The following is a 15,521-nucleotide window of genomic DNA, read 5'->3' as shown; positions in this document are numbered from 1 at the left end:
TTGCATTACTCGCCAAAGTAAAGAGTGGAGGCTTACCTAAAACACCCTGTGTTGTCATTTCTACTGCAGGGACACGCTTGCTTTCATTGTAAAAAGCAGTGGAACGGAGCAGTCCTTAAATCACTTCAACACAGCATTTATAAAGGAACGAAGGCATACACATACATCTCAGCCACCTTTCAAACCCTAATTACAGGAGCAGGCTAATGCATATGCAGTGGAGGGCCCAGCTAAGATATATAAATACAAAACCAACCCTGTTGATGTTCACTGGCTTTGGAGGTAGTCTGTATACTATTGGATTGACAGAAGGATACCAAGCCAGCGGTCCGCACTGGAGCATCCCATTACACGCATCCCTGTGCGCCGATGACGTGGACGTTGATTAAGGCGCCCCCCCGGACCTCTCTGATTCAGAGGTGTTGGGTTAAATGCGGAAGACACATTTCAGTTGAATGCATTCAGTTGTACAACAGACTAGGTATCCCCTTTCTCTTCCACCAGATACTCACATAGTAGCCTACACACACGAGCATAGATGCACACACACACACAACACACATGCACGCGGACGCACTCACACACACACGCGCACCCACTAGGCATCCACAAACACTCAACAAAAGTGCAAACTTTGGCGAAACACTGCACACTGACTGAAGGGGGAAGACTCTGTATGGCCTAACTAGGGAAACATACCTATTTTAAGACTATTCATGCTTGTCTGTTTTGTTCATTACAATTTCATCTTATCAATATCACTGTTGAATTTCAAGGAGAAATTAAGACTGGTTGAATAATATAGTGTCAAAGACAGTGTAACTTATACTGAAACTGTACTGATGATGTTCCAGTCAGTCTCCAGAGGGAGTCTGAGGAGAAGTGAAGAATAGGAAGGTCTAAGGAGCCTCTCTCTGGATCAATGGTGCTACTACACTGTTTCTGATTATATCTATGTGGACAATTTTCTGTGTAGAAATCATAGCTCTTTTTTCCTGATTCTCTTGGCAGTAAGAAGACCCTGGCACACGTCGAAATCTATCTCTAACTCACTCTACTCTCGCTCCCCTCCTCTGTCTCTCATTTCCCTCTCATCTCTTGTCTATCCCTCCCCTTCTCCCTCCCTCTCTTTTCCTCCCCCTTCCCTCTCTCTTCCCCCCCCCCTCTTCCCTTGTTCAAGCTGCCGTCTCAGTGTGTAACCTGGCCCCAGTGGCCTGTTTGCCATTCTGCTCATTACCAAACACAGGAAGGTTTTTCGGAGTTCAAGACTCCTTATTGATCAGTCACAAGACCCTGATATCAACCTCTGTTCTCTTGTGTTGGCCCAGTGTTAGCCAATCCTCCAACAAGGAACACAGCTATTAATAAACATTCTAATTCACCTAGCAGATATACTCAGACAACACCAACACAGCTTCAAAAAATACAGTGTAGCATAATCTGTAACATGTTTCATAAAATCATTACACATAAAAAGGCCATGATTTTGTACATTTTTTTGCGTTTTGTGTAACTTATTTTTTTACTTATTGTGTATATAATATTGCTGCTACTGTCTCTTATGACTGAAAATAACTTCCGGACATCCGAAAAGAGATTACTCACCGCGGACTGAACGAGACTTATTCCTTTAACGAGTCCGACGAGAAGGATATCCTGCTTTCACTGGAACAGGCCCAGATCCAAGCTTTTTGCGTGAAGAAAATACGCTGGAAAAGAGGCCGCAGATCAGGCATCCTTCTGAGAATCCGGTGGCGAGCGAGTAAACTCCCATTGCCTTTAATACATACTTATTGCTAACGTGCAATCATTAGAAAATAAAGTGGATGACCTACGATTTTACCAAATGTGCAACCAGGGAGAAAAAAAACCTAGACCACCTTTACTCCACACACAGAGATGCATACAAAGCTCTCCCCCGTCCTCCATTTGAAAAATCTGCCCATAATTATTTCCTCCCGATTCCTGCTTACAAGCAAAAACTAAAGCAGGAACTACCAGTGACTCGCTCAATATGGAAGTGGTCAGATGACACAGATGCTAAGCTACAGGACTGTTTGCTAGCACAGACTGGAATATGTTCCTGTATTCATCCAATGGCATTGTTGAATACATCACCTCAGTCATCGGCTTCATCAATAAGCGCATCGATGACGTCGTCCCCATAGTGACGATACGAACATAGCCCTACCTGAACCCATGGATTACAAGCAACATCTGCATCGAGCTAAAGGCTAGAGCTGCCGCTTTCAAGGCGCCAAGACTAATCCGGACTCTTACAAGAAATCCCACTATGCCCTCAGACGAACCATCAAACAAGCAAAGCGTCAATACAGGATTAAGATTGAATCCTACTACACCGGCTCTGATGCTCGTCGGATGTGGCAGGGCTTGGAAACTATTACGGACTACAAAGGGAAACCCAGACGAGAGCTGCCCAGTGACACGAGCCTACCAGACGAGCTACATGCCTTTTATGCTCGGTTCGAGGCAAGCAACACTGAAGCATGCACGAGATCACCAGCTGTCATGGATGACTATGTGATAATGCTCTCGGTAGCCGATGTGAACAAAACCTTTAAACAGGTCAACATTCACAAAACCGCTGGGCCAGACGGATTACCAGGACGTGTACTCAAAGCATGCACGGACCAACTGTCAAGTGTCTTCACTGACTTTTTCAACCTCTCCCTGACCAAGTCTGTAATACCTACATGTTTCAAGCAGACCACCATAGTCCCTGTGCCAAAGGAAGGGAAGGTAACCTGCCTAAATGATTACCGCCCTGTGGCACTCACATCAGTAACCATGAAGTGCTTTGAAAGGCTGGTCATGGCTCGCATCAACAGTATCCTCCCGGACACCCTAACCCAATCTCAATCGCACTCCACACTGCCCTTTCTCACCTGGACAAAAGGAACACCTATGTGAGAATGCTGTTCATTGACTACAGCTCAGTGTTCACCACCATAGTGCCCACAAAACTCATCACTAAGATAAGGACTCTGGGACTAAACACCTCCCTCTGCAACTGGATCCTGGACTTCCTGACGGGCCGCCCCCAGGTGATAAGAGTAGGCAATAACACGTCTGCCACGCTGATCCTTAACACTGGGGCCCCACAGGGGTATGTACTTAGTCCCCTCCGGTATTCCCTGTTCACCCACGACTGCGTGGCAAACACGACTCCAAGACCATCATTAAGTTTGCTGACGACACAACACTGTCGTACCGAACAGGCCCTCATTAACATCGACGGGGCTGTAGTGGAGCGGGTTGAGAGTTTCAAGTTCCTTGGTGTCCACATAGCCAACAAACTATCATGGTCCAAACATACCAAGACAGTTATGAAGAGGGCACGACAAAACCTTTTCCCCCTCAGGAGACTGAAAAGTGTTGGCAGGGGTCCCCAGATCCTCAAAAGTTTCTACAGCTGCACCATCGAGAGCATCCTGACCGGTTGCATCACCGCCTGGTATGGCAAATGCTCGGCATCTGACCATAAGGCGCTACAGAAGGTTTTGTAAACGGCCCAGTACATCACTAGGACCAAGCTTCCTGCCATCCAGGACCTATATAATAGGTGGTGTCAGAGGAAAGACAATAAAATTGTCAGAGACTCCAGTCACCCAATTTATAGACAGTTTTCTCTGCTACTGCACGGCAAGCAGTACCGGAGCGCCAGGTCTAGGACCAAAAGGCTCCTCAACAGCTTCTACCCCCAAGCCATAAGACTGCTGAACAATTCATAAAATCGCCACCGGACAATTTACATTGACCCCGCCTCCCTTATGTACACTGCTGCTACTCGTTGTTTGTTTGCTACCTATGCATAGTCACTTCACCCCCACCTAAATGTACAGATTACCTCAACTAACCTGTACCCCCGCACACTGACTCAGTACCGGTGCCCCCTGTATATAGCCTGGCTATTGTTATTTTTATTGTGTTACTTTTTATTATTACTTTTTATTTTAGTCTACTTGGTAAATATTTTCTTCTTCTTGATCTGCACTGTTGGTTAAGGGCTTGTAAGTAAGTAAAGTTTGATTTGATTTTGATTTGATTTGATCAATACATTTTTAGATAGCAAAGTTTTATAAATAAAGTGTCAGAAATGAAAAATGTAGGAATTCACAAAGAGAATAAGTGCATGCCCCACCTCCACCCGCCATTCCACTCGCGATGCCCTAACTCTGCCATCCTCCTCTCTGAATGCCAACGCACCAGGGGTCTCGTTAGCCCTCTATTACAGATGTGACGAGCGTCCCATAATGGGCCAATTATCCCAAAACTCAAAATTTCACTCCAAAGGAAAACGACTGTGTAGTGATTAATGGGAAACACTTTAGGGGGAAGAGTAACACAACGCTGCTGGATGGGGAAGAAATATGTATCATTCAGCCACCACTACAGATGCTTCCTCCCTTCTGACAACTGCAATTCATTTGAGATGCTATTAACATGCATAATTATGCTAATCAAGCGGTAATTAAGTGCCAATTCATCAGAGACAATTTTTTGTGTGTAATTTTGTGGAACACGGTTAGTTTGTTGTTTTTCTTCTTCCTCTATTTCCTTTCACAATATTGTCTAAGTGTTGTGTTCACGTTACATCCACTGTATCAGCCCTCTGCTCCGTGTCTCCTCTCATATCGGACTGTACACATCATCGCATCCAAGATTCACAAGCAACCTTCTTAACACTTTTCAAGAGAAGGCCTCAAATAGAAAGTAGCCTATGATGATCAATAATAAAGGAACAGTTCCTACATAATTTACGCAAACTAAACATAGATTTGTATTGCCAAGCTGCCTACAGTGACTGAGTACATACTGTTAGTTACAAAGAAATTAAACTGACCATGTTTGATACAGCTGTGTTCTTAGTTTATCCTCTATGCAGTCTGTCCAACCCTAGCTCCACCCCTAGTTAATGACTCGTTCAATTTTGAAAATCTGATATAGGCCTACTTCATCCATAATAGCATCCACCACGCTTCTCTACATGAATATCACTGGGAGTAAAATAATCCCTCTCTCCAGCCCATTGACTGTCACTCTGGTAGTCTAATCGTGCTGGGTCTGTCTTAAAGTAGCTACAGTATATAAGACCATAAGCTTGTATGAATCTGATCTCTCTCTGTTACTCTCTCTCTCTGCCACTCTCTCTCTCGCCCTCTCTCTTTCTCTCTCCACAGCTCACTGACTCTACAAGTTGAACCATTTTGGTTCAATGTAGAACCTTTTTGGTTTCCATGTAGAACCTTTTCCACAGACGGCATGGAACCCAAAAGGGTTGTACCTAGAACCAAAAAGGGTTCCCCTATGGGGACAGCCGAAGAACCCTTTTGAAAAAATGTTTTTTAAGGGTGCAGGCTATGCCTATTATCGTTATATGCAGGACTACTCCAGTGACCCAATTTGGTATACAAACTTCATAAAAAAGAACAGTATAAAAAATACTCCAAATATAGTTTGGCATATTGTCTACAATACAACTTGTTTCTATTTGTGTGTCCTAGTAATTTGTGTCGGTCAGTGCACTATGACATAGGAAAACACATATGAAACATAATTTGCTGTGGCATCCCTCTGTCCAGTTTCACCCTGAGAGTCAGACAGGTGTTCTCATTGGACATGAAGGTCTCTGATGATTGATGTCACTCTTGATCACCACTAACTCTGGCCTGGGGTTTACGAAACTGCTAGTTTCCCACCAACATGGGATCTCTTTGGAGTCAGCACTTTTAGGAGAATTTTGGCAGCTGCAACAACCTCCAACGGTACATCGAGATGGACAGAGTCTCACAACAAGGGGCATCATTTCTCTTTCCTTGTCTTTTGCTCTCTCTATCTCTCTCTCTCTCTCTCTCTTGTCATTTCTAAAAACAAAACTTAAACACTGTTGTAGAGTTTCTAAAATGACCTTTTGGACTGACAGAAGTGTACTCGAGGGCAGACGTTTATAGTTTTTACAATTTAAAGGGCACTAATTACGACATGGAAGTAGTGCAAAAGCATTGTGCAAAGTCCCAAAATTACCATAAAGCTCATTATAAATTGGCAGCTTAATTTAATTGGAATCGTTTCATCAACAATGTGCGTTATGAAGAGGCGACTGTATTTATGTATTGCTCAATTTACTTCTCTAGTTAAAGAATCGCCTCTTCATATCGCAAATTGTTGAAGAAAAGTTTCAAATGAATTCATAGTGTGAGATTATTATAATTTTTACGGTATTGTTTGGTCTTTCTATAATGCTTTTGCATTACGAAAATGGAAATGTACCCCTAAGTCTTTGTTTCCAAAATTCATGGACATTGATTTAATTCTGCAACTATACATGTGTGAAGCTGGCCAGCTCTGTTGTTGTGGCACATGTTGTTGTTGGCTGTGCCCCTCTCTACACAGTTAGCAGGCCTTGACAGATCTATTTAACCCAGGCTGTGCCCCTCTCTACACAGCACTCTGGCCCGGTTCACAGGAGCAAGGCTGAGAAAACAGCCAAGCGAGAGGTCACCATAACACACTGTGCAAATGTTTGACCTCGAAATCTCTCCTCCATCTCTCCCGCTCCCTATTACTCAACGTTTTCATGTCTATTTTTCTTCTCCTGCTCTCTCCTTCTATACTCCACCTCGTGTGTGTTCCTCTTTCTACACATGTCTGTCTCGCTATCCTGTATACAAACTCTCTTCTTCTTCTATGCCTCTCTAACACCGCTCTCCTCCTCTCTTTCCTCTCTATTGCTCCCCAGTTTGAAGACACAGAGTGCCCCAGGTTCCTCAGACTCCCCATGGTCTCCCCTGACCCTAGCCTATGAATGAATGATGACTGCATGGCCGGACACATAAAGACTCTTTATGGTGGTGGACCTGCAGCTGGTGCTTACAGGGTGTCATGTTTATGATGTGGAGGAGAGAGAGGAGAGGCGCTGAAAGGCAAGTCCAAGGCGCTGAAAGGCACGGCTGCATGCTCCCGAGTTGGGGAATGTAAAGCAAAATCAAGTCATGTTGCTTCATGTAATACATACTGGACTCAAAAGCCACATGGATGGATAGTAATTTAGTACATTTATCATAGATGATCACAGAGTTTAGGGAGAACATTTTCTATCATACTTTTTAATTTACACCAATATTGGCTATAATCTCCCATTGTTGCATGAAGAAAAAGGCCTCTGAAATAACCTCCTGTTTGAAAAAATGAAAGCAACAGTAGAGGAAGTATACCATTTCTGTATTCAACTCCTTCGTCTGAGTGGATCAATCAAATCTCAATTAGGTTTTCTGTACAGTAAGCTGTGGTTATGTTGTTCCATTAGATTCCACGAGTGGGAGAGATACAGTACATCTATCCTATTCCTAAAGGTCTGTGTGCAGCGTTTGCTAAATGTCCTCAGAGAGCAATGACACGATGCTCGATCTCTTGTGTGTTGAAGGACTCCTTAAATGTCTCTATAATTCTCTCATCTCTCCGTGACTGATCTTTCCCCTGTCTCAACATATTCCCTCCACATTTTTCAGGCAGTGAAAAGGCCAGTCCTTTTTCAGCTCCTAAGCACACATGACAGGGATTTGTCTCGGGTGCCTGTAAAAAGGCCCTCGGGTGCCTCGGGCGGCCGATCATAACAGATCTCAGCTAGTCCTCTGAATCATACACCCATCAAGCTTGTTTTGGGCCGTTAGTTGGCCTGTCTGTTGGTCTGTCCAGCTCAGACCACTGGGAGAGGGAAGGACAGATGGACAGGCAGAGGTTGGAGAATCACTGAAAAGGCACATTCTGAAAGATTTCCCATGCTTCCAATTGCTCATTCGAAGACAACATAAAGGAATTCACTTGGTATATTTTAACTGGGAATTGATATTAAACATAAAAGATGTACTACGCAGAAATCGCTCAGCCATTTCCTGGTTTCTAAAATTCGAATTCATCTTTAAGTCTTTGCTAGGTAAAGCTCCGCCTTATCTCAGCTCACTGGTCACCATAACAACACCCACCCGTAGCACGCGCTCCAGCAGGTATATCTCACTGGTCATCCCCAAAGCCAACATCTTTGGCCGCCTTTCCTTCCAGTTCTCTGCTGCCAATGACTGGAACGAATTGCAAAAATCGCTGAAGTTGGAGACATATCTCCCTCACTAACTTTAAGCATCAGCTATCTGAGCAGCTTAACGATCGCTGCAGCTGTACACAGCCCATCTGTAAATATCTTATCCAATCTACCTACCTCATCCCCATATTGTTTTTATTTACTTTTTTGCACACCAGTATTTCTAATTGCACATCATCATCTGCACATCTATCACTCCAGTGTTAATTTGCTAAATTGCATTTACTTCGCTACTATGGCCTATGTATTGCCTTACCTCCTCACGCCATTTGCACACACTGTATCTAGACTTTTCTATTGTGTTATTGACTATACGTTTGTTTATTCCATGTGTAACTCTGTGTTGTTTGTGTCGCACTGCTTTGCTTTATCTTGGCCATGTTGCAGTTGTAAATGAGAACTTGTTTTCAACTGGCCTAACCGGTTTAAATAAGGTGAAATAAAAAATAAAAAAAATTAATTTTATATTTTGCCTAATTTCAGTTTATGTCACAAAATATGTATAGTGTAGAGAATCATTGTACCATCTAAACCGCTTTGAAGTATCTTTCCCATAAACAAAAATAATGCATTTTCAGCTGTTTGAAGCTGGTGAACAAAACTGAAAGTAAAAGATGCAAAAACAAAACTTAAGCACGGGCAGGATAGAAATAGCGACATAGATCTGTTCTATCACTTCTTAGACTTGCTTTCAGTGATAATGACAGGTCTATAACACACATTTCTATGTGCATTTGGTCAGGTCGCCCAAAAAGGTACATATTGCAGCTTTAATGCTAGAGAAACACAAAATATAAAACCGAGAGACACACAGATAGGATTGCTCCATTTGATACAGTGAAGGTTGCGACAGACAGACAGACAGGCAGGTTGGATGGAAACACAGAGGTCTTGACACAGCAAAGCCGTATAGGACAAGATAGGCTGTGAGGTTTGACAAGGCAAAAGGAGGCTTACGCGGACGTCTGGCTGCTCCTTTTGACGGCATGTCAGGCTTGGCTCGCAGGCCGCTTGGCCGCGTCCGCATTACGCAATCATCGTTGTGGCAGGCCTGTCAGAAAACACTGGTGTGTGGGAGACAGATCCGACCTTGGCTCGCCCAGCGACCAGTGTGTGACGAACGTGCCACCCTGCCAAGGAATATGTTCCCCAAACTGGCAAGCTGGTGGCAAGCCTGTTGACGAGAATGACCAGTGACATCATACAACAACATGATCACGCTCCGCTCCAGACATCTGAGAGAGCTCAAGGATCAAACAGACAGACACACCGACAGGGTGATGAAGGGAGGTGCTTTGGGATTTGGTTGTTACTGGGACTTCTAACACTAACTCTTGATAGAGAATGCAAGTTTGCTCTTTACAGAAAGGACACAGGTTTGATTAAAAAAAATATGTAACAATTGTAAAACACCAACAACACACAAAAAAGCAAGCAGGCACACTTATAAGCGCAATAGGACTATGTCAAGATGGTCATTTTTTCAATGCATTTCCGATCCAATGTTTTTAGATGTGATATATTTCAAGTGAATGGACAGGCACAGTGGGAGAATAATGTGTAATCATTAGCAAAGGGTTTACAAATTATTTATGTAATATAAGCAATGATAATTTACTCAGACTTTTTTCCCGACTGCCATTAACAAGTAACTTGGAATCCAATAAATGTCACAATCACTTTCACTTAATTAAAACAATAGATATCATATAGCAAGGCGTGCTGTCATTCATACCCTAGTTTCCTGCACACTGCCATTTACAGCCAATGCTTTATGAGGGAGGGTGACACAAATAATAGTCATTAAACTGTCAGCCAATGGGAGCTGGATCACATTACCGAAATTAGCTAAGACGCACCATTATAAACAAGGCCTTCCCTCTACACGCGCACACACACACGCACATACACGCAAACATTACAGGAGGGAAACAGGCCAAAATGGAGGAGAGGAAAGGTCTTTCTACTTACTGCTAACACTTACAGGGCTGTTCAAAGACATACCCCCAGCTTTAAGGTTGTTTCCACACAGAATGCTCTTTTGTCCCCACCATATTTGGGCGGTTGAGTTGAAACACTGTGTCTGATCCCATTAGGGCATCTGTCTTCCGGCCAATGACCATCCTGACTGTGACGTCCCGTTAAATAAGTGTCCATCGGACCACGCAAGATGAGCCTTCGTGCTTGACCGGTGCCGTGACATCCAATCATGTCCTCTGTGTTGGCATTACACCCCCGTTCACCTCCTGCCCGTCAGAGAGACATTTGGGGGGTGTTGTCATCACGTATGTCCTGACAAATGTGTTACATTGAGATGAGAGGTTATAACAGGGGTAGTATTACCATGACCCCGCTGATGCCCTGACTAACACCAGCAGGACTGGGAACTACCATTACAAAGTACGTGGGGAAAGGAACATTGAAAGACAAGAGTTCTCATTATCATTCTGTAAATCGACTATGAAGTGTTTACTTTCAGCAAGGTCCAACCTTTGTTAGATGACAATGGGCACTTTCAGTCAACATTATTTAATGACACTCATTTCTCTTAGTTGTGAATGGCATTTGAGAGATTATAATGGCCTGACAGCACATTCCATAATTGTAGAAAAATAGCAATCAACGACATAACTCAGTGTTATAAGTGGTGTTAGTAGGCTTTGTCACGGCAACCTACTGTATTCTACAGACAATACTGACACCTGCTGGTGTGGAACATCAGCCCAATCTTCACAGTCCAACATGATATTTACATTACCGCCGTTGCCAAACTTTTCTGAAACTACCACATGTATAAGGCCAGTCACATACAGACAACCTCCTACAGTTTAACCCACAGAACAATATCTTTATATATACCCCGTCTCCCCTCCAGCCTCGGCCTCATCCCTGTACCCTCCAACCTATCCCATCCTCCACACCCACTCCTTTCCCTCCTCCTCTCTTCCTCTAATAAGCATTTAACATGGGCCATTGATTGGTGTGGCACACTATCGGTGGGACTAATTTATTTATGATCTTGTCATTTCCAATCATTGATCTGGATGTCCTTCGTTAGGGAACTAATGATATGCAGAGGTAAAAGATTCATTAATTATTGTGTTTGGTCTAGTTGAGGCTGTTCTGCAGGAGTAGAGGGCTCCAGAGGGCTGGTGATTGCAGAAGGACAGGGCTCAAGAGGTGACTGCTAAAGGAGAGGGCTCCAGAGGGGAGGTGGCTGCAGGAGGAGAGGGCTCCAGATGGGAGATGACTGTAGGAGGAGAAGGCTCCAGATGGGAGGTGACTGTTGGTGACGGCTCCAGAGGGGAGGTGACTGTTGGAGAAGGCTCCAGATGGGAGGTGACTTCAGGAGGAGAGAGCTCCAGAGGGGAGGTGACTGTTGGGGAAGGCTCCAGAGGGGAGGTGACTGTTGGAGAAGGCTCCAGAGGGGAGGTGACTGTTGGGGAAGGCTCCAGAGGGAGGTGACTGTAGGTGGGGGGAGCTCCAGAGGGGAGGTGACTGTTGGGGAAGGCTCCAGAGGGGAGTGACTGTTGGAGAAGGCTCCAGAGGGGAGGTGACTGTTGGAGAAGGCTCCAGATGGGAGATGACTTCAGGAGGAGAGAGCTCCAGAGGGGAGGTGACTGTTGGGGAAGGCTCCAAAGGGGAGGTGACTGTAGGTGGGGGGAGCTCCAGAGGGGAGGTGGCTTCAGGAGGAGAGGGCTCCAGAGGGGAGGTGACTTCAGGAGGAGAGGGCTCCAGAGGGGAGGTGACTGTTGGAGAAGGCTCCAGAGGGGAGGTGACTTCAGGAGGAGAGGGCTCCAGAGGGGAGGTGACTTCAAGAGGAGAGAGCTCCAGAGGGGAGGTGACTGTTGGAGAAGGCTCCAGAGGGGAGGTGACTGTAGGTGGGGGGAGCTCCAGAGGGGAGGTGGCTTCAGGAGGAGAGGGCTCCAGAGGGGTGGTGAATGCAGGAAGAGCGGGCTCCAAAGGGGAGATTTCTGTAGACTGCAGTTGGAGAGTGCTCCAGAGGGGAGGTGGCTGTAGACTGCAGGAGGAGAGGGCTCCAGAGGGGAGGTGGCTTCAGGAGGAGAGGTCTCCAGAAGGGAGATGACTGCAGGAGGAGAGGGCTCCAAAGGGGAGGTGGCTGTAGACTGCAGGAGTAGAGGGCTCTAGATGGGAGGTGGCTGTAGACTGCAGGAGCAGAGGGCTCCAGAGGGGAGGTGGTTTTAGGAGGAGATGGCTCCAGAGGGGACATGACCACTGTCCTCGGCTGGCAAACTGCAGGACATTAGGACAACCACTGAAACAGAATCCTTTGCACTAACATGTGGTTATGGTCATCCGATCAAGATGAACCAATCACTATCTGATCAAGATTTGTCACTTCTACACTTGGCATTAAAATGTGTCTCTTATCCATCCACTGTGTCCACATTGTGACCAGATTTTTAGAGGGCGGGCTAATGATTATTTTAATGGTTTGACTGTCCAGTTCCGTCTACACTTCTGAGATATGCATACACAATGCATGCCTGACAACCGCCATGTGGTCTACACCGGTCTACAAATGTGGGCACAATCAGGATAAATAATGCATGTTAGCACCAGGTATGAACGGGGCTAGAGACGTTGACAAAAGGTTGCAGCCATAGAGAATGATAGATGCCTCCAGTGGTCAAAAGGCATGCATAGCGCCATTGAGGGCTTCCACCATTTTAATGTAGTCACAGATTATCCATTATATTGACCAGATTCTAAAGTGGCCGCACTAAATGTCCCCCCCACATCCTGAAATTGCATTTTTGTCCCAACCTATTTTATCATTGGAATGTGATACAAAATGAGGCATGCAGACGGTGTGCTTCAGGACCATGCAGACGGTGTGCTTCAGGACCATGCAGACGCCTCCGAGCGTCGGGTAGGCTGTTTGGAGTGTTTATCCGACTGGATAATAAAAAATGTTTAAATGATAAACGTCCCCCCCGCTTTTAAAACCAAAGTTGCACCCCTGCACATAGGGGTTGTTTTGACGTGTCAGAGGTGGAACTGCATTAGAGCTATAAAATCCACAAGTGGCTCCCAGCATTATACCAAAAGCAGACATTGTCATTGGCTGCACAGAGTTACATTAACAGAAATCCTTTGTTCACAAGTTTGCACTCTGGAAAGTGAGATGTAACCTACACCTCAGGATGACAGAAATCATTATTTAGTTTAATGATTTTTAAGTTCAGGCATTAACGCCAAATGGTTAAGGTAAGGGTTAATGTTTGGGATAGGCTTAAAACAAAAAAATCTCAAAAACAACTTTCTATTGCTGGATTTGAACATGCATCTTTTGAAATCAGTGGCAGATGCTTACACCCATCCACAACACTCAGCAAAACTGAAACGTACTTGAAGGTAACAGCGCTCACTGTTGCCCCTAGTGGCCGGTTTCCGTCATCTCCTGACATCTGCAGACATGGATGGACGTCGAATAATGACTTGAATCTCGGCCAAAGTGTTTTTTTCTTAAAGTTGCCAGGATGTCACGTGTCCTACTTATATCACTACACTCATACAACCTAAGCATTGTGAAGCTTCTATTCGATCAGGTAAGCCACACATCGCAAATGACCTACAAACAAAAACGCCTTGCTTGGTGAGCGGGAAAAAATGAAAAACCGCCACCACCTGGAGAACAGATTTTTGGCCCAGTTTTCACTGTTGCTTCACCTCTTGCTCGCTGACATAGTCAACTGGGTGGGACTTCCAACTTCATTGGCTGATCCTTCCTTGTAACCCTGTTGGAGTCAAGCCCAACCGGGTCATCAGGAGGGATCAGCCAATCATAAAGAAGAAAATTGACTACTTCAGAATGGAGATTGCTTCAATGTCACTGCCTATGCTGTCACAGATGCTATTATGGCACAGATACAAAGATGAGTCCTCTAGCTATCTCTTTGGATGCAGCACAGATAGTTGATATGCTATTCATTATTAACCGTTATTTCACCAGATCACCTGGGTGAGAGGTTGAGGGAAGAGGTGGGGGTTGAATGAACCCATAAGAAGGTGGGGATAATTAGCTGACAATGGTATTATGATCAGTTAGGTTGGTAATGTAGCCAGGATACAGGCTACACACATGTATTGTCATATAACCCTAGTCTGGTTTTGTACCTTCAACAATATTCTGGTTTATGTATACTGGAAATGTGAGGCATTTTATTTTGAGATGCTTTAATACATCCTTGATGGTCAATGAAACTGATGTAAACTGCTGCAAGAGAGAGAGGAGAAAGAGAAAGAAAATGTACCATAGACACAGTAATGAATCCACAACATGCATTCTAGGTCTTTCTCTCCATATCCACTTACACAGAAGTGGTAACGAATTATGTTGACGATTGTGCCGCACTAGTAAACTAGACAGCAAATAGAACGCATGGCACTACGCATCTACACAGAACTGCATAGGTCTTTGAGTTATGTAGATACTAACCAGGAAACGATGTCAAACACTTGAAATACACAATGTGTATTATATGTATTGTAATGAGAATTAAAAGGTGGAAACATTTACACTGAGCCTTTCATGTAAAATACTTGTCTAACGGCGTTATTCCTCTTTCCTTATTAAAAACTCAAATAAAAAGGGATTCCAATCCTGAGACATGTCCTTGCCTTTTTAAACCAGTAGAGGGCAGCGCTAGACCAGTCAAACAGATCACAGGACGTCATTTTTTTCTCCTCTTTTCTTGTTTCAGACAGTCATGAACTGTTCTTTGACAGGGATATAATTGTTCACATTGAACAGACGAAGAATAACTTTTGCTGCCATGTCTACAAAATCAGTTGTGGACAAGTAGAGGAGTGAAATGATTATGAAGTTCGGTAAATCATGTGACATTCCTCCAACTGCTAATTATGAAATGCAAGAAAAGTCCTAATGTAGATTGCGCTGTTGAATGTTTTTCTATTTCTTTTTTGCACTTCTTTCCCAATAAAGATAACATACTGTCATCCTGTTTGTACTTTTCAAGATGTTGGTACTCTAATAGTGTCTGAAATGGTCATTCATGTTTTGTTCTTCCAATCCGACTGTTGGATACGTCTGCCTTTTTGTATTCATTTATTTTTGACATAAGTCACTCAATTTCATCATTAACGGAATAACACTTTTGATCAAAGAAGTTGCATTGATACACTGTATATATATATATTTTTTACAGCCACTGATTTCCCTGTATCATAGCTGAAAAAATGGTGTGGGGTTTTGACCTAAAAATATAGTTCAGAGAGCCATCCTCCACTTCTGATCTTCACCAGGGTGAGTACACAGAGGGCTTTCTGCTGGTTTGGTTTTTGCTTCTCACAAGTTCCAAAGCAGAATCTGGTCACAGCGTTGTCTCTTTACACTGGAATAACACATATGTAGACTATA

The 15,521-nt window shown here is 44.2% G+C and overlaps 1 pseudogene; it reads right to left on the bottom strand.

Annotated features, from left to right (window-relative positions):
• LOC139575285 (NACHT, LRR and PYD domains-containing protein 3-like) overlaps positions 1 to 9,143 on the bottom strand; it is a 34,635-nt pseudogene extending 25,492 nt beyond the window's left edge.
• Positions 9,144 to 15,521: the final 6,378 nt, after the last annotated feature.

This window comes from Salvelinus alpinus, chromosome 5, assembly GCF_045679555.1.
Source record: "Salvelinus alpinus chromosome 5, SLU_Salpinus.1, whole genome shotgun sequence".
Classification (NCBI taxonomy): Eukaryota; Metazoa; Chordata; class Actinopteri; order Salmoniformes; family Salmonidae; genus Salvelinus; species Salvelinus alpinus.
The sequence above is the reverse complement of the archived record's forward strand: the minus strand, read 5'-3'. Positions and strand labels throughout refer to the sequence as shown.